The sequence below is a fragment of the Myxocyprinus asiaticus genome, chromosome 30 (genome assembly GCF_019703515.2).
Source record: "Myxocyprinus asiaticus isolate MX2 ecotype Aquarium Trade chromosome 30, UBuf_Myxa_2, whole genome shotgun sequence".
NCBI lineage: Eukaryota > Metazoa > Chordata > Actinopteri > Cypriniformes > Catostomidae > Myxocyprinus > Myxocyprinus asiaticus.
The window spans coordinates 1,422,627-1,442,859 of NC_059373.1; positions in this window are offsets into that span (position 1 = coordinate 1,422,627).

Sequence of the window (20,233 nt, forward strand, 5' to 3'; positions counted from 1 at the left end):
GATTCTGGATGAATAAAATATTAAATATTTTGATGAAACCGTGTTATGAATGTGCTTTGGTATAAAGAAAATAGATATTTTTTTTATCATGAGTGTTACATAATGTATATTTAATAGACTTTGTTTTGTGAAATATGTGACACAAAACTGTTCGCAGTGCGCCACCTTCTGGTTAATAACAGTAACGACGAGTGATTGTTCACTCAGAAAATCATATGGGCTCTAGAAGCTTTAAACAGCTTTATACTGGACGTGCCTTTGAATTGGTACTTTTAGGCCGCAGTTGAGTTTTCAGGTAAAATGATGCATGTTTGTAAATGTATTTCAATGTGATATGACACATAGTCTATAAAGGTACGTTTCCTTACAAGAAAGTACTACCATTTTCATCAGTTATGGTAAGACGGTAATACCACAGAACTTAGGTATATCAGCTCATGGTAGGCTAGTGAATGGTTGATATACTCATAGGGTGACCAGATTCCTGCTTGTAGATAACGGGACAGCCCCCTCCCAGTCAAAATGAAATTGACGTATCCTTACGTAGGTGCAGATCAATGAGAAGTAGAGGGTGCAACTGCATCTGTAACTGTTGTCACCTTGTACTTTTCGCTGGCAGCAATTTTTCTCAGTGTGCTTTTGTCTTTCAAGAGTTTATCGTAAAATGCAGAGCAGTCCAGTCCAAAATTAAGACGTACGAAAAGCATTGCCTTCATGACTGTTACACTGAGTCGAGATTTATCCGGTGTCCATGCTGAGTTCATTAATGAGAACACACGCGCCACAGATGCAGATGTCCCAGGAAGGCATAAAACAAACTCCACGACCTTGGCTAAGACTCTGAAGTTGATGGTCTTGCTCTCCAGCTCACGAAAATCATCTGTCCATCTCTCTGACACGGCCATCTTGTTCATGTTCCATTCAGTGATGGGACAAGTGACAATGTTTTTCACGCAAGCCCACTCATCAAAGAGCGTGGTTTCGTCAGTCAAACTAAGAGTGGGGATTCTGGAGTAGAAGTGTTCCAGGCTGCTCTGAATGTCTTTCCACTCTGGGATGTCTCAAGTTTTTCTGTGTTCTCCAATGAGTGGCTCCAATTTTGGAGGTAATCCACCAATGCTGAATAGTTTCTCACTGCACAAAAGAAATCATCCGCTCACATGTCGCCAGCTTCAACCAGGGCATTCAACTGCTTTTTAATGTCAGAGGGTATGAATGATTCCTCCAGCCTGGCCTGCAAGACGTTTTTCAGGTCATGGATGTGCAAAGCCACTTCTGTGGCTGATATGTGGTCTTGCTCTACTATCTCCAGTGCACGGTTAAAAGTGGCTTTTTGCTTGAGTGTGAAGCTGATCCAAAGTTTAGTGCAAGGATCGCTGAAAATATCTCTTAGAAACTTTGGCCATTTTTCTTTTGAGAGAAAGTATGCACGCAGACCACTGAAAATGTGTAGTGTTCTTTCAAGAGCTGGACCAAGAGAGAGGAAATGTGTGTTGCCATGCTGCAGTAATTTCTGATAGTCCAGCTGCACAAAAGTGAGTACGTTGCATATGACAGCTTCAGATTTGGTGCGGGCAGAAGAAAATTTCGGATTGTACAGTTTCTTGATCAATTTCGCAGTGCCGACCGAAAACTATGGCCGTGCACAACAGAATGATAATCACTTGCATGCACCTTGTCAGATTCGGAACTTTGCTTCACAAATAAATCGCTAACACTTGGTGTGGCACACTTACTTTTAGCAGCATCCACGTGCTTTTTGGGATGAACATGCTGCGTGATGTCGGTGCGGCCTCCATGGGCGATGGAAAACCGAGCTCCACACATCTCACACCTCACTTTACTCGGCTCTGTCTGTGACTCCTTTTTTAGAAATGTAAACTCTTTTGAAGAACCTCATTAAATGTACATGCACGCTTCCTTGACATTTTTCCAGCTGCAATTTAATCTGTGTGCTCTTTCAAAATGACTCCACTAACTGGACGTCTATTGATAGGGGATTGTGATTGAATAGTGTAATCCAGTCAAATATCACAGTGTGATTTTATTGCTTTTACAAGCCGTATCCTTGGCTACCTTTGAACAGAATACTCACGTAACTGAGAAAGCCGTATAGGCGATAGAGAAATTTTAGGAGAGGGAAAATACGGGACAAAACACGATTTTTCAGAATAAGTCAGGACACTAGAAAAAGTGCTTAAATACGGGACTGTCCCAGGAAAAATGGGACGTCTGGCCACCTATATATTCATGTGGGCTATCATGACACACTGTCAGCATGTGCCTTCCTGCTCTTTAGTTTTCCTGTTCTTTCAAAAAGCGAAGCAAATCCATCCTTCCTGTAATGATATTACATATTAGATTTGCGATATCATATTCCAATATCGTATTACAACATCCAGCCATGCCATGCATCTAATTATCACAGTCAGCCTGATGAGATGTGAGGAAATGTAAGATACCGGTGATAATTTCGACACACTGAAAATGCAAGGCTAATCATTCTGTAGTGCCATGGTAATACCATATACCTCACTTTACCACAGATTCACCACATGAATGTAATCCCATAAGAGGGATATGACCTAATTTTAAGAGTTTTATTGTACATATATTTTTGTGATGACCTTTTATATGTCATTTAAGGGCATACAATTCAATATTTTTACTCCTAGCTCTACTCCCTTTTAGTAGGCTATTGTTAATAGTTTGTGATGGGTTTACTGGTCTAAATCAATTACTCATAATGACCACAAGATGACAGCAGAAGCCAGTGATTAATGTGACCCACTCGACAGGGACAGATGAAGACAGCATCTATCATCCTGATGCTAAACAGCCCTGGTCTCCTCTATGATCTATATCTGATAAAAGTAGGCAAACTAGCCCATGTTGCCAGTCTGTAGCAATCTACAGCCACTTTTAGACTGATTTTAAGACACATCCTCATGATTCACTTATAGGACTCTCATGGTTCACGTTCAACAGCTTTACTTTGGGGTCATTCCACGAAATGGGTGCCTTTTGTGTACCCAAGAAAAATTCATTAGTTAAACAATTACAATGACAGATTAACTTTTCATTTAAAAAATATGATGATACTGTGACTTTTACCCTCAATATTAAACCAATTTTAACCAAATAAGGATTATTTTAGACAAGTAAAAACACTTTTACAAAGAAGTTGAGCAATTTGACATGTCTATGATCTTTCAAGTTCAGTAGAACTTTTTTTTTTTTTTTACACTTGTATAGTGTTTAATGTATCATCTTATTCTTAACATTGTGTTTGATCACATTTCTACATTAATTGTTGGAAAAAATCTACATTTTTCTGTGTCCCCTAATTTCATGTCAACCCAGTTACCTTCACTAAAAAAAAAAACACTTGTAAAATAATGGAAAATTCCTAAAATGACATTATTGACAGGAAGTTGCATCATTTCTCTGTCAAGAAGACAGAAGTTGAAGGACAGGTAAATTTCTCATATTCTTAAGGTGTAATATTTGACATTTTATAATGTTTGACTGAGTGGGGCAAACATAAGATGTCAACACTGTTACCATATTTGAACATAAATATGTGTTAGGTGATTTTTAAAACTATGACCAATATCTATAAACAATATATTTTCAAAACCATGCCATTTTGGGTTTTTTTTTTGTAACTTTTGCTTAGTAGCTAGCTAGAAGCAAATTAGCATTGAATGGTCAACTATGTTACTGTCAATCCTGTTACTTGTTTTGAGTGGAATGGTTGTTTCCATTTCCATTTATGCATTTGGCAGACGCTTCTATCCAAAGCGACTTACAGTGCACTTATTACAGGGACAATCCCCCCGGAGCAACCTGGAGTTAAGTGCCTTGCTCAAGGACACAATGGTGATGGCTGTGGGGATCGAACCAGCAACCTACCAGTTATCGCCGTAATGTAATGACATTGGAGAATTTTTGTGATTATATTAATCACAGAATTAAAGGATGACAAAATAGGATTATTTGAATCCTTTAATAATACAGCAATAATACAGCAATAATACTAATACCACAACAATGCAAAATAATTGCCCTCTCAACCCTGTTACTCTGGTCAGTACTGTTACCATGATGTCAACTCTGTTACATACATTAATTTGATAAAAATGTGAGAAATAATATATCAAATTTCCATTTACCCATTAATACTCCTTCAAATGTTGATTTGGCTTTATATGCCCTGGTGTATTTAATATAAAACTACACTATTTAAAACAAAATATTAATCTAAAAATTAAGTCAGTGAAGAGAGGGACTAAAGTACTTTTCAAAAATTTACTAACATTTTTTTTTTTTTATGTGTTAATATTTCATTGATTAATGCACATGTCTGTAACATGGATGACAACATTTCCAAAACATTGAAAAGAACAGCCTGAGATGACACGGGATCAATTTCTGTCACTGCGAGTAAAAAATGATTTACCATTTTAACTTTTCGATATTGAAAAGGCACCCATTTCGTGGAATGACCCTTAGTGTACCCTCGTTGTACCTGTCGTGGTTGGGAGTAAATTTGCTCTGACAATGATTCAGCCTGATTACAGTTCCTCTTTGCTAAATGATGATGTGACAGAAATCTGGAAATCTTTACAAAACAATACACCAAGTCTGACATTCACAGCCTCGAGAATTTGTGAGTGCATACACTGGGTATTATAATAGTAATTATAATTGATTATTAGATTCCATAATTTCAATCTGATGCATATGTAACGGTAGCCAGCTGGTACATGATAGCTGTGCATTGTGTAAACCTCACACTCCTGGCCTTAAGAGACGCACTAGCATCCAAGGCTAGAGGCCATTGCTTTTATAGCCTCCTTGCTAGAGCGTCCGACTCCCATTCTGGGGACAGCCGATTCGAATCCCGCTCGGAGCGGATCGAGTAGGACCGGTGACACATATTTACACCCCTAGTAATTATATATTGCTGTGTGTTTCAACAGCATAAATCTTGGTGACGCATTAGTTGAGCAAGAATTGTAATGTATTTGCATGTCTCACAGGTTTTTGATTTTCCTGGTTTTCTTCTTGTTGTTTGAGGACTATCTCAGCATATGTCTTAGATACTGTACGTCAGAGCATATTCTTTACTCTCTGTCATGAGAAAAAGATTTGTGCTTCTTTATTTTAAATCACTTTGGTATGAATCATCTGCTGAGAACATAATCATTAATAATGTATGTTAGTTTGGACGACTAATGCGAACCCCATCTAGTCATCAACAGATTGTCATTTGTCTCATTATCATTCGGAAAGATTTCATGTTTTCTTATGTCAAAGCTGCATTTGTTTCTTGTGGCTGAATGTGTTTAACACCTGTATAGAAGATAAAATCTGCTCTCATAAAGATAAAATCTACGTAAGTCTTTCTAAAAATGACACCACATCTCTCTTTCCTTACAGTCATGTGCGCTGTAAGATGTCAGATGTGGCGTTCTCACTGTGCAGGGGTTTAGTCTTGAAATAGTTATTTTCCCAAAAGGCAAGTCACACCACAGAACAGACACTCGCACCAGCTAATTACACCTCAATTGTAATTCTGTTCAAATCTTTAACACACACTGAGTACCAGATGTACTGTATGTGTGTACTGGTTCGTTAGATCCAAAGATTGCATTGCTTTGCCTGAGTGAACCCTTTCACCATGACACTCATTTGTGTAAGATTTATTGGAGCATAGACACTTTTATGAAAGTCAACCGTTCTCATACATACGCTTGCCTTGCCGTAGTAATGAAAAAACACAAAACAGATCTTTTGTTTCAATATCTTGACTGATTCTCCTAGAGAGCAATGGTATTAATTTAGTGCGAATGGAGAATTTTGCTGAAGTCTCCTGCTTCTCAGATGTTTCTCTTGAGAAAAAGACCCCAATAATCTCACGTGTCTCCTCGAGAGTTTCAGAAGAGCAGTGTTTTTGGGTAAGTTACTCAAAAATGTAATCCACTGCAAATGTCTAATTACTCCTCTAAAATGTGTTTTTCAGTTCAACAAATTAAAAATAATGTCTATATTTCCACCTTGTTCATTGTCATACACAAGTCATGATGCTTACAATGATTCATTAGGGGGAACATGCCCTTTGCCCATCACAGAAATACAAACTGTCATATGTTTGAACATTATATACATGTTTTAAATGTATTCTATTTAAAAATGTTTACTCAGAAATATACCTAATCCAAGTGATGTACTTTGAAGTAGTTATCTTAATTGCAAGTCAGTTGTAATCCTATTACAATAATTTAAAATATAATGTGTAACACTACTTTTTGATTAAAAAAGTAATTAGAGTACAGTAATAATTAATATGTAATCAGATTACACCCTGCAGGAAGTATAGGTCTCTGCAGAACAATAATGGGCGTTTCTCAATCTGTGGCCGTTTTCAACTATCCAGTGAAAGTAGGGAATCTCAGTGTAGTAATAAGTGGGCGTTTCCACACCAGGATGGGCATTTCTGAACTATCCAATGAAAGTAGGAAATCTCAATGTAGTAATCAGTGGGCCTTTTCAAAACAGGATGGGCGTTTCTGAACTATCCAATGAAAGTAGGGAATCTCAGTGTAGTAATCGGTGGGCGTTCCCAAAACAGGATGGGCGTTTCTGAACTATCCAATGAAAGTAGGGAATCTCAATGTAGTAATCAGTGGGCGTTTCCAAAACAGGATGGGCGTTTCTGAACTATCCAATGAAAGTAGGGAATCTCAATGTAGTAATCGGTGGGCGTTTCCAAAACAGGATGGGCGTTTCTGAACTATCCAATGAAAGTAGGGAATCTCAGTGTAGTAATCGGTGGGCGTTCCCAAAACAGGATGGGCGTTTCTGAACTATCCAATGAAAGTAGGGAATCTCAATGTAGTAATCAGTGGGCGTTTCCAAAACAGGATGGGCGTTTCTGAACTATCCAATGAAAGTAGGGAATCTCAATGTAGTAATCGGTGGGCGTTTCCAAAACAGGATGGGCGTTTCTGAACTATCCAATGAAAGTAGGGAATCTCAGTGTAGTAATCGGTGGGCGTTTCCACACCAGGATGGGCGTTTCTGAACTATCCAATGAAAGTAGGGAATCTCAATGTAGTAATCAGTGGGCGTTTCCACACCAGGATGGGCGTTTCTGAACTATCCAATGAAAGTAGGGAATCTCAATGTAGTAATCAGTGGGCCTTTTCAAAACAGGATGGGCGTTTCTGAACTATCCAATGAAAGTAGGGAATCTCAATGTAGTAATCGGTGGGGGTTTCCAAAACAGGATGGGCGTTTCTGAACTATCCAATGAAAGTAGGGAATCTCAGTGTAGTAATCGGTGGGCGTTCCCAAAACAGGATGGGCGTTTCTGAACTATCCAATGAAAGTAGGGAATCTCAATGTAGTAATCAGTGGGCGTTTCCAAAACAGGATGGGTGTTTCTGAACTATCCAATGAAAGTAGGGAATCTCAGTGTAGTAATCGGTGGGCGTTCCCAAAACAGGATGGGCGTTTCTGAACTATCCAATGAAAGTAGGGAATCTCAATGTAGTAATCAGTGGGCGTTTCCAAAACAGGATGGGTGTTTCTGAACTATCCAATGAAAGTAGGGAATCTCAGTGTAGTAATCGGTGGGCGTTCCCAAAACAGGATGGGCGTTTCTGAACTATCCAATGAAAGTAGGGAATCTCAATGTAGTAATCAGTGGGCCTTTTCAAAACAGGATGGGCGTTTCTGAACTATCCAATGAAAGTAGGGAATCTCAATGTAGTAATCGGTGGGGGTTTCCAAAACAGGATGGGCGTTTCTGAACTATCCAATGAAAGTAGGGAATCTCAGTGTAGTAATCGGTGGGCGTTCCCAAAACAGGATGGGCGTTTCTGAACTATCCAATGAAAGTAGGGAATCTCAATGTAGTAATCAGTGGGCGTTTCCAAAACAGGATGGGTGTTTCTGAACTATCCAATGAAAGTAGGGAATCTCAGTGTAGTAATCGGTGGGCGTTCCCAAAACAGGATGGGCGTTTCTGAACTATCCAATGAAAGTAGGGAATCTCAATGTAGTAATCAGTGGGCCTTTTCAAAACAGGATGGGCGTTTCTGAACTATCCAATGAAAGTAGGGAATCTCAATGTAGTAATCGATGGGCGTTTCCAAAACAGGATGGGCGTTTCTGAACTATCCAATGAAAGTAGGGAATCTCAGTGTAGTAATCGGTGGGCGTTCCCAAAACAGGATGGGCATTTCTGAACTATCCAATGAAAGTAGGGAATCTCAATGTAGTAATCAGTGGGCGTTTCCAAAACAGGATGGGCGTTTCTGAACTATCCAATGAAAGTAGGGAATCTCAGTGTAGTAATCGGTGGGCGTTCCCAAAACAGGATGGGCGTTTCTGAACTATCCAATGAAAGCAGAGAATCTCAATGTAGTAATCAGTGGGCGTTTCCACACCAGGATGGGCGTTTCTGAACTATCCAGTGAAAGTAGGGAATCTCAATGTAGTAATCGGTGGGTGTTCCCAAAACAGGATGGGCATTTCTGAACTATCCAATGAAAGTAGGGAATCTCAGTGTAGTAATCAGTGGGTGTTCCCAAAACAGGATGGGCATTTCTGAACTATCCAATGAAAGTAGGGAATCTCAATGTAGTAATCAGTGGGCGTTTCCAAAACAGGATGGGCATTTCTGAACTATCCAATGAAAGCAGGGAATCTCAGTGTAGTAATCAGTGGGAGTTTCCAAACCAGGATGGGCGTTTCTGAACTATCCAATGAAAGTAGGGAATCTCAGTGTAGTAATCAGTGGGTGTTCCCAAAACAGGATGGGTGTTTCTGAACTATCCAATGAAAGTAGGGAATCTCAGTGTAGTAATCAGTGGGCGTTCCCAAACAGGATGGGCGTTTCTGAACTATCCATTGAAAGTAGGGAATCTCATTGTAATAATCAGTGGGCATTTCCAAAACAGGATGGGCGTTTCTGAACTATCCAATGAAAGTAGGGAATCTCTGAGTAGTAATCAGTGGGCATTTCCAAAACAGGATGGGCATTTCTAAACTATCCAATGAAAGTAGGGAATCTCAGTGTAGTAATCAGTGGGCGTTCCCAAAACAGGATGGGCGTTTCTGAACTATCCAATGAAAGTAGGGAATCTCACTGTAATAATCAGTGGGTGTTTCCAAAACAGGATGGGCATTTCTGAACTATCCAATGAAAGCAGGGAATCTCAATGTAGTAATCAGTGGGAGTTTCCAAACCAGGATGGGCATTTCTGAACTATCCAATGAAAGTAGGGAATCTCACTGTAATAATAAGTGGGTGTTTCCAAACCAGGATGGGCGTTTCTGAACTATCCAATGAAAGTAGGGAATCCCTGAGTAGTAATCAGTGGGCATTTCCAAAACAGGATGGGCGTTTCTGAACTATCCAATGAAAGTAGGGAATCCCTGAGTAGTAATCAGTGGGCATTTCCAAAACAGGATGGGCGTTTCTGAACTATCCAATGAAAGTAGGGAATCTCAGTGTAGTAATCAGTGGGTGTTTTCAAACCAGGATGGGCATTTCTAAACTATCCAGTGAAAGTAGGGAATCACAATGTAGTAGGCAAATCGTGTAAAGTGGTTGAAAAACGCCCATCCCAGTTTGAAAATGTCCATTGATTGGAAAACACCTAGTTTTGTTCAGCAGAGACACAAGTCTCCACTGTGAAAGAGATCTCAAACTGTGCTCAGATTTGCCAGGATCCCAAAGTCTGCAATCAAAAGTAAATAAGATCTCAATAAGAGCTCAATCATTTCTCATCAGTTTAACACATTTATGTGTCTACTTTCATTTCAAGGAATATTAGGAGAAACATCTGAAATAAAATTAATACTTAAATAAAACACGACTAAGGCTACTTCCACATTCATCCGGAAAAATTGTAAAACAGCATTTTCGTTTCTTTTCATTTCGCTCTCCATCCACAGTGCCATTTTCAAAAATTGTCCAAAAATTGCTCGTCCACACTGAAATGCCTGAAATGCTTAAATCCCCTTACTGCGCATGCAGGGGAAAAATCGTAAGAAGCGTGGGCTAGTGTTATTTCCATGTACAGTCTGAAATGCAATTGTCCTCATGTTCTGTCGCCTTTGAAGGAATGCAATGTGAAGGTTGTTCAAAGTAACATTTATCTTTACTAACGCTATCAAAGTGGATAACTGGCAATGCTACTACAACATGGGCCGCCATCTTGATTGTTTTGGGTTGAATGGATCACATGACTGTGACACATGACAACAAATACATCATTAGGTGTGTCTGACTTCATGCAGTGCTGCGCACACCAATCGGCGCTAGACTTGAAGCAGTGCATGTCAGTTAGAAATTTTGTCTGACTTGAAACGGTGCCACTGCCACGTCACCGTGACATATGCCATTAAAGTACCGCAAGAGCGATTCGAGAGCATCTGGCTGATGCAGCCTCTGCAGCTGCACAAGCTCTGAATGACAACACAGCTTATTCACGATTGGCCAGACTCACAACATGACAACGGTTATACGTGTTTCATGGGCTGCTTTCGCAATTGCATACTTCACATACTACTCTTACTACTTCTGCTATGCCAGTCTACGGCAGAAATAAGAGTAGTATAATAGGATGCCATTACCATGGTGTTTATTCTGACACCTCCAGTTTGGCAAAAACTCTCACAACTCATGTTTCTGTGTTATATTATGTTTGTCAGAGTAATATTATGTTTATTCATAAAACAAAAATTCTAATTGTTAAAAAATACTAACTCTTTTATTGGTATTAAAATAATACAGGCTTTCATTGGACTTTATTCTTGTTCACACAACAGGCACTGTATTAAGCAGCACATAACCAATGTTTCATAAGCAATGTTTCTGGTTATTTTATGTAAAATTCAAACCTCTGTCTATCTGAATTCCACTTCGTCCGTAATAAGGAAAGCAAACATCATGTGATCTTCTGTGACTGGTGGAGTGGTGTTGGCGTAGTGAGCTAAAGCACATTTCTGGTAATCAGAAGGTTGCTGGTTCAATCCCCACAGCCATCAGCATTGTATCCTTGAGCAAGGCACTTAGCTCCAGAGGCACCAGCAAATCTCACCGATCGTCAAGTCAAACACACCTATTGTTTTAAAATATCTCTGTTTAAACTGTCCACACTACAATGCCAGTTTCCAGTCAAATGTTTCCACTTAGGAGCTAAATTTACGCTGTACAATAATGCTGTCTCAGTGTGGACAGAAGGCCAAAACATTTTGTAATAAATGCATATTCAAACAAAAACATATTAGTGTGGACGTTGCGTAAGAGCTCAATTTTATTTCCTCAGTTAGAGCGACCTCTGAGCAATAACATTTTCCTCTGGGTTAACTTCTTAAATTAACTTTTTTTATTTATTATGTGTCCTGCAAAACTGCTGTCAGAAAAAGACAGGCGGCTTTTAGCACTTATATCAGTGTCTCTTGCTGAACGTGTTTACATGTGCTCCTCCTCTCACAACATTCAATGTGGATGCCGCGAATGGTGCCCCACCCTGGGAGTTGGGGGCCCTGAGCTTAAGCCCAGGTATGCCTGTGCATTATAGGGCCCTGTTGAGAGTGTTTTCCAGAAGAGAGATTCTGAAAGAGTGTGTGGGTTGGTGGTCTGGTGTAGTGGTCATTGCTCAGAGCCAGTAACTTGATGGTTGCTGGTTCAATCCCCTTAAGGAGTGACCAATAAGCCATTGCCATAATGTTCTTGATCAAGACACTTAACCCCAGGTTGCTCCAGGGAGACTGACCCCATAATAAATTCATGGTGCTGGCAACATCACATAAAAGTCATGGAAACAAATTCCACTGGCTTTGGTTGTGTAATAATAAAGATTCTTTTCTATGGCATGAACATGATATCAAAACTTGCTCCACATCTGAAGCAACGTTCCTTTTTGGCTGACGTCACCAAGTCCTCTTATTGTTTCCTATTCTGCTATGGAAGATTTCATTATCCAATCCATTTCTGATGGATCAAATCAAGTCTGGCCAACATTGTTTCTCATTAAATATCCTGTTTCTCTCTCAGAAATACAAGTATGTAAGATTACAGAAGTACAATGGGTTGCGAATGCCGTTTTGATTGAGCATTATGAGTGGAAAAACACAGTGGCATTTTTTACCAGTCAATGTTTGTCATTCAGCCATATATATTTTTATCCAAAACAACCATTCACTTTTTTACATTTCACTTATTACAGTTTGGAGTAACCTAAGGTGAAGTGTCTTGCTCATGAGTATGTTGGGGACAGGTCAGTCCGCTCACTAGCCTTGACCTTAAACCAGTATTCCACACCATCCTGTACAGCACCAACATGATCACAGGAAGTCTCTGATGTTGTTTCCGAAAGTTCAGGTACCCTATAGATCGGCCACATTATGCCGACTCACAGAGAAGTACCATCATGAGTTCAGATCCTGCATGGAAACCAGGAAGTAATCACGTTCGCATAATCAGTGACGAGCGTGATATGGAGGTTGCATTTTTCCCTTTAACATTACATTTTTACTCCACTAATAGTTAGTTTTAGATCTGGGGATTGCGGATTGAGTTTCTAAAAATATGCATTCCTCTTCACTGTACTACATTCTGTACTTGCTTCTCAACTCACTTTTGGCGCCCCTCTGTGGACATTTAACCTGGAAAATGAGAAGGGTATAGCTGCAGACAGAGTTCCAAAAAGGGGCTTTAGCTCCAAACCGCTAGCAAAGATATAGGGGAGCCCCTTACCTAAACCTAACCGTCTGTGTAGGTGTCGCCAGCTTTTGGAGTTGGTGCAACCCCCTTTTGGAGTAACCCCGCCTTTTCAGCTAAAGAAAAGTCAACCTACTATTTCACTGTGAGATCAGTCTGACTAAAAAATTCTGTAGCCATGATCTCCACTTTTCCTCCAGTGAAAAGAGGACATTAAACTGAGAAAGTAAAACTAATATGGGCTTTTTCGCTTCTGATCTTCCACAGATCTCTTTGAACCATTGGAACCATGCGGTTAATGTGCGCTCTCAAGCTGAGCTGTGGTGCTCATGCAGTAAAAGTGAGATGAAGTCCAGTTCGATTTCCCCTTCTTGTTCCCCATATCATTTCCTGTTCTATTTCAGCTCTACAGTGGGAATAAAAAAAGTAGAAAAAGGCCAAATGAAGAAGATCTCTCTGAACCTCACTGCACAGATAACTGTTGTATGTAGACCTATATAAAGGTAACAGTTATTATATTAATGGCACCAGTGTATATTTTGTGGTTTTGGATAATGTGTATTTTTTTTTTATTTTTTTATTTTTTTTTTTTTTTACATCACATTGGCAAATTACGTTTAGTTGTCTTTAAAGTAATAATAACCAACAGTTCAGTGAAGCTCTCTGAGTTGTCAGAACTGGGGCCAACAGGGTCAAGAGTTCAACTCTAGAGGGGCCGCCATCTGCTCTCAATGACATTTGAACACTCTGTGGGCATTATGTCATGAAGATTTCTCTCTAAAACATTTTAAAATGCATACCAGTAACATTTCTATGAAATATATCAAAATTATTTAGCTAAACTACAATTTTGAATAATGAAGTAGCATTGATTAAACTTGACTCCAATGACAGATTTCTTATTTGATTACACTACTCTCTTGAATACTTGGTTGTCAGTGGTGCCCCTATGTTAGAAAAAAAAAAAAAAACACAGAAAAAGTACCCTCTGGGCTGCCCTTATGGTAGATAAAACATAATAAGGTGCCCTCTACGGTGGCCCAGTGTGCAAGAAGACGTGATGCAGTGCCCTCTGTGGTGCCCCAACGTGCAATAAAACGTGATGCAGTGCCCTAATGGGTGCCCTTCCAATGGAAAAATTGTGATGCAGTGCCCTCTAGGGTGCCCCAAGTGTGAGGAAAAGTGGTAAAGTGCCCTCCAATGTGCCCCATGTGCAAAACAATTTGATGAAGTTCCCTCTGGGTGCCCTTCCAGTGGAGTAAACGTGATGAAGTGCCTTCTGGGTGCCCTTCCAGTGGAGAAAATGTGATGCAGTGCACTAATGGGTGCCCCTATGTGTGAGGAAATTTGATTAAGTGTCCTAGTGGGTGCCCTTCCAATGGAGATAATGTGATGCAGTGCCATGCAGGCTGCCCTACATGCTAGAAAATTAGTTGGCCTCTATGTGCTCCTACATGCGAGACAATGTGCCCTCATGGGATGCCTCTATAGTGGAAAATGCCCTCAAGGTGCCCCTGTTTTTTTTGTTTTTTATATATATATATATATATATATATATATATATATATATATATATATATCCTTTTAAAAAACAGTTTAGTGAAAGAAGGAAGGTTATTACTTTTCTTAAACATAAGAAATATGATATAGTGTTTCTTCAAGAAACACATCTCTCCCCGCAGGAAGCTGAAAAATTTGGGAAGATATGGGGTGGACATGTTTTCTTTAGTGCTGGCTCAAATCCTATGCTCTTCCAACCAGCAATGTGCAAGCTATGCTAAGGTGCATTCAAGCACCTAAGGTGCCTTAAAGGTGCCTTCAAGTCAATGATGTGGACACAGTTTTCGCTACCCTGTCTAAGCTCCTCAAAATATATGCCACATTGCCAGTGACTAGCACTTCAGTAGAGCGGTCATTCTCTAAACTGATGCTGATCAAGACCCAGCTCAGGAACAGATGTGGGGAAGGCAGGCTCTCAGATCTTCTGCTGCTGTCCATTGAGAGGGACATCCCAGTTGACCCAAACAATGTCATTGATATTTACAAACACATGGCCAAAAGAAGAATTCTACTCTGATTCCACCACCCTGACTATCTCCTCAATATACAGCTCATTCTCAGTGACATCACTTGTGTGTGTGTGTACATGTTTATACTACATTGACCAAATATATCCACAAGGACAGTAAAACCTGAGATCACCTACCTTGTGTTGCCCAGCCAGCGGTCCCCACAAGGGAAATGGCTTATTAAACATACTAAGCGATAATGTAAAAATGCAAAAAGGTTTCTGTGAGGGTTAGGTTTAGGGTTAGGGGATAAAAATTATCATTAGGTCTGTATAAAATCCATAAAATGCTTGGAAGTCTATGGAGAGTCCCCACAATGATATAAAAACAAGTTTGTGTGTGTGTGTGTAATAAATGGTTAAATAGTTAATAGTTCCCTGTGTGTTTTTATTACAGAAGTGTAGTAGATATACTTAAAATCTGTGTCACATAATAAAACAATTTTAATCTTAACCAGGGTTTGGAACTGTTTCCCCATAAATGCATCACAAATTTCTGTGTGCTGGTGCCCCACCACATGCAGCTGGTGCCCCACCACATGCAGCTGATGCCCTTTTAATTTTTTTCGCCCCTGCCCCACAGACAGCCTGAGTCCGCCACTGTTGGTTGTTATAAGCCTTTCATGCATTCTGCAATTAATTGTCTTTGTATAATGAGCACCAAATTCTATAAGGCAAGTGATTTCCTCCATAACTGTGCTCGTTTCATGTCTCTTGTATCACTTTTCACTCTCTTTCTTAAAAAAATTACAACCAAAAACAACATTACATGTCATTTTATGTAACAAGTGGAATTATGCACAGTCTTGATCAGCCTGTCAGGGTCTCATTTGATAATTATAGTGACAGCTAATCATTTAAACACACAAGCTAAAGAATCATCTTTAGTTCTAGCACACCTGAACAGTGGAGAGCTCATATTTTACATTCAGACAAAGGTAAGAGCGTTTGATGAGTGACAGCGCTCTGTGTGTGTGTGTGTGTGTGTTATTCAGTTTGGAGATTATCGAGTGTGTTGCGTTTGTTCCCCAGGTGACGGAGAGATAGCATCCTTCATTCCCTGGGGCACTGGAGGAATGGAGGGATGATGTTTTTCTTTTTTTCCAGTGGTTTGGTGCTCTACAGGGACAGCCTAAATCTGTCGAACGCTCCTCAAAGTGCCAGTGCATTGATTTCAGTCACAACGACTTTCCAGCCCACCGGCTACAGACAACACACTCCCTGTAAGCACACACTTCACTGGAACTTGTTTGCGGTCATGTTGGATGCTTTAGTGCTGCCATGTGTCTCCTGTTGTCTCAGTGGAGAGCCACAGGGAGGCGCTGGTATTGACCCACCATCCCAGATAGCACACGTACATCTCCGAGATGTCTGTTTATGAGTGTTTCATCTGGAAAGCATCACATTCTAATTAACATCTGCTAAACATCTTAAAAAGATCAGATTTACAAACATTCTTAATCATTAACAGCAAACAACCTAAAAAATATGTCTTCCAGATGTTAAGACGCACATCAAAGAGATGTCTGGGTGATGAACATGTGCTATCAGGGTTGCTTATTGAAGTCAATGGCTGTGCATCCAATCACACTCTACAGTATTTTGGCGCACATTCATCAGTCACTTGGTGTAAGATTGTCAAATTATACAGATGTCAACATGGACAGATTGTGGCACCTCATCCTTAAAAAAAACATGAACAATACTACAGAAGTTTGAAGAACAAACCACTCAGATAACATGAAATGCACATACAATGAGGATAAACATGGTTTGTGTGACCACAATGTGTTTTGTGTGGTGAATTGTAAGCTGTCGAGAGCATGAAATTCTCGAAGTTCAGTGAAGACATTTAGAAGCTAAACACTCAAACTACATAGACGGGCCTGTTGAGTTTTTCGAAAGAAAGCAATGGGATCTCAACATCTAGTCTGTGGGAATTATTAATACATTACAACCCTGATAGCACACGTACATCACCCAGACATCTATTTTGAAGTTTTTTAGGTTGTTTGCTCATCTGCAATACATCTATAAGACTTTTGCTCTCAGAAGTCAGTAAGACATTCAGCAGATGTCTGAATGTCTTACTGACATCAGTGGTGGTGGTGTAGTAGACTGAAGCACTGAGCTGGTAAGTGGAAGGTTGTTGGTTCAATCCCCACAGCCACCACCATTGTGTTCTTGAGAAAGGCAGGTTGCTCCAGGGGGATTGTCCCTGTAATCAGGGCACTGTAAGTCACTTTGGATAAAAGCGTCAGCCAAATGCATAAATGTAGGTGTCTTTGAGATGTTTATGATTTAGACTTTAATTCAGATGTTTTTAAGATGTTTATCAGATGTTACACTATTCAGATTGCAATGCTTTCCAGATAAAATGCTCTTACATTTTTTCTTTTTTTTGGGATGTACGTGTGGCGTGTGCTATCTGGAAATGTTTGATTTGATTTTGTTTACTTTTGGACACCAAACAGAGTCTCCATTTGATGTCTGATGTAAAATCTGGGTACTAAAGCAAAACCAGTTGAGAACCGCTGGAATAGAGTATGTGTGTCATGCAAAATGTATGTGCGCCAGTGTTCGGTGTGTGTGTTCTGGTTGGTCTCCAGCGGTAGACCCCGGTCTCTCACAGGACAGCGAGGGGTGTCTGAAACCAATTCAGTGTTAAGTGCAGGTCCGAGCAGGGGACAGTTTCAGGCCCCAACACTGTTACTCATGCACTACTGACCCAGACCTTACACACACACACTCAGCCACCACACAGGCCAATGCAGGATACAGCGGGATACAGCGGAACAGTCTGTGAGATCACAACACAACAGATCTGACCTCCCTGAATCAGTCTGATTAAAGTATAAGGCCAGACTGATCTGAGAACAAATGGATCCAAGAACAGACTGCATTTAGGCGGTCTGTGATATATAAGACTGTTTGACAGCAGGATTTAACGTTTAAGGGTCTAATAGGTGCACAAAGTAATTTCTTCCAAAACGTTTTACCGTTAGAGGTGCCATAAGCGTTTTTTTCTTTTCCTTTTAGAATAGCATACATAGGACATGGCGACTACCCGACAGATATCAGTGCAATAGGTGTTGTGAGAAATCACACTTGTCTCTGAGACAGCTTTAGGCTCACGGACTCAACTAGCCAATCAGATACACTCTCTGCAAGTGAATCTCAAGGAGGTCTATAATAACTGGAGAAAGCTATCGATTAGCATTCTCATTTGAATGCTTTCATCTTTGTTAATGGACACTCAGTTCTTGATGCAGTTTTTTGCAACCTGCTTTCATACAATCATGTTATTTTACCTAGATTTACTAAATTATTTTTACATTGTTCGTTGTACGTATCACAGTATTTTCCAGGTGAAATGAACAATTGAGGGGCTACAACAACAATGACTTTTATTCACTTTTGCACATATCGCGAGTAAAACCTCAGATTATCAGTACATAAACAGTTATTTTTAGCTCTGTTCCTCACACAGTGTTATCTTATGAGATCTAAACACTTTTACTGTAGCGCATGACTCATTTGAACTTTTGCATTACATAATCAACTACATTTACAAGCTTGTTTGAGTGCGATCAAATTGCTTGACCGAAAGACTGTTGCACTTGTGATGTTAAGGAGCGGGGTACGAGTCCTGAAGAGCACGCAAGTCCACATGTGAACCCAAAGTGTCATAGAAGCACCACAAAATGACGTGGTTGTGTTTTTCATCTCACATTTGCTTTTTCTGACCCTATCGGTTAGGTTTAGATTCAAGGTTTAGGGTATGGAGGTTTTGCTGATTTAAAACTTTATGTTTGGGAGAACATTTACCTCGCTTTTAGCACCACACAGTGGACATTTCATCTAGAATCTGCCGCAATACATGTAATGCACCCCGTAATATAATTTTGCCTGCACAATGGAGTTGTAACGACATCTACCAGTAGGGGCTAACTGGGTCAGGCTAACCAGCGAAACCCTGACCTCTTGAATAATTCATAAATTCAAAGAATTATAATTTAATCATTTATTTTCCAATACATAAGCGAGCGCAAATGTCCTACTGTTTTCACGATGTTGAGATGTTCCGAACTGGTTGACCCCATGCTGTATAAAAGTGGTTTGGTGTGAATCTGGATCACTTCCTCTTTGGAAATCCCTTCAGGTGTCTGATAGCTCAGGATCAGAGCCGCCGTGTTTGTCTCTCCTCGTTTACATGCTGCGAGTCTCGGCATGCAGAGCACAGGTGAAGTGTCTATTGATTATTGTTGCTCCGGCATTAATGCATGTTGGTGTCGCAGTCGATTAACTTGTTGTAAAAGTGGAGTTCATGTCCTCCCAAAGCTCGGGGTCATGTGTGCATGTGATCCATTAGCTAAACGAACAAGACACGATCAGACATCCTCCAGGACTATTCATGAGAATTTCCCTTTCAAAGCACCACAACACTGGAATAAGTCCTTCGTATAGAGGTGGGAAATAAATGGTTTTTTAGATTTAACAAAAGTGCGTTTCAGTATATTGCATCATGTAGGGCTCTGCATGACACATTTCACAGAACTTAATTTGTGAGGAAGGCCATTTTAACAGTGTGCTTGTTTGAAGGTGATCATATACAAGACTGTTACAGTGGCCAGGTCAATTAGTCATCCGATAACAGGCCATTTTGAGATTATCGGCCGATAAACGTACACATTTGCTTATTAACACTTTTTTATTATTTTTGTGTAACTATTGTCTAAATTAAATGTTGATTCAACTTCTCATTTGTCATCATTAAGTTGTTCCTGTAGGGCTCAACATTAGCAACATCAGTGTCATGGGAAGTATACATGCTGACAAACGCATACTTTGATTGCACATTACGTTTCTTTGGATAAACGTATCTGGCAAGTGCATACAATTATAGATCAACATAAATTAGCATTTTATCAGTGTGTGTGAAGTGTATTACTGACATCATCAGTCCCTGTAGAGCACCAGAGTTAACTATTTAAGTTAAGGTAACTAGATGCAAGTAGACTAACTCAGATTTGCTATTTAAATGTTGCTGTCACAACTTTATAATTTTAACTGAGTGGATTCAAATTTCGGTCACACAATAGCAGCATAAATAATGAAGATTATAACTATATGCTACTAAACAACAAAAATAATATGATAAAAGAGCTAAAATCTCTCTGAATTCTTAATAAAAACTATTTAAATGCCCCCATATGTTCCCTTTGACCAAGAAAACATCATAAAATAATATAAGCACAAGGCATTGTGGGTATTCCCCATAGCCTTAATTTTGTACTCAATATTTTGAGTTATTAACACTTAAAATTTTAAGTCTAAGATATTTTTTAAATACAAATAAGTACAAGGAACCATCCCGAGACAGCTAGGATAGGCTCCAGCACTACCCGTAGCCCAATAGG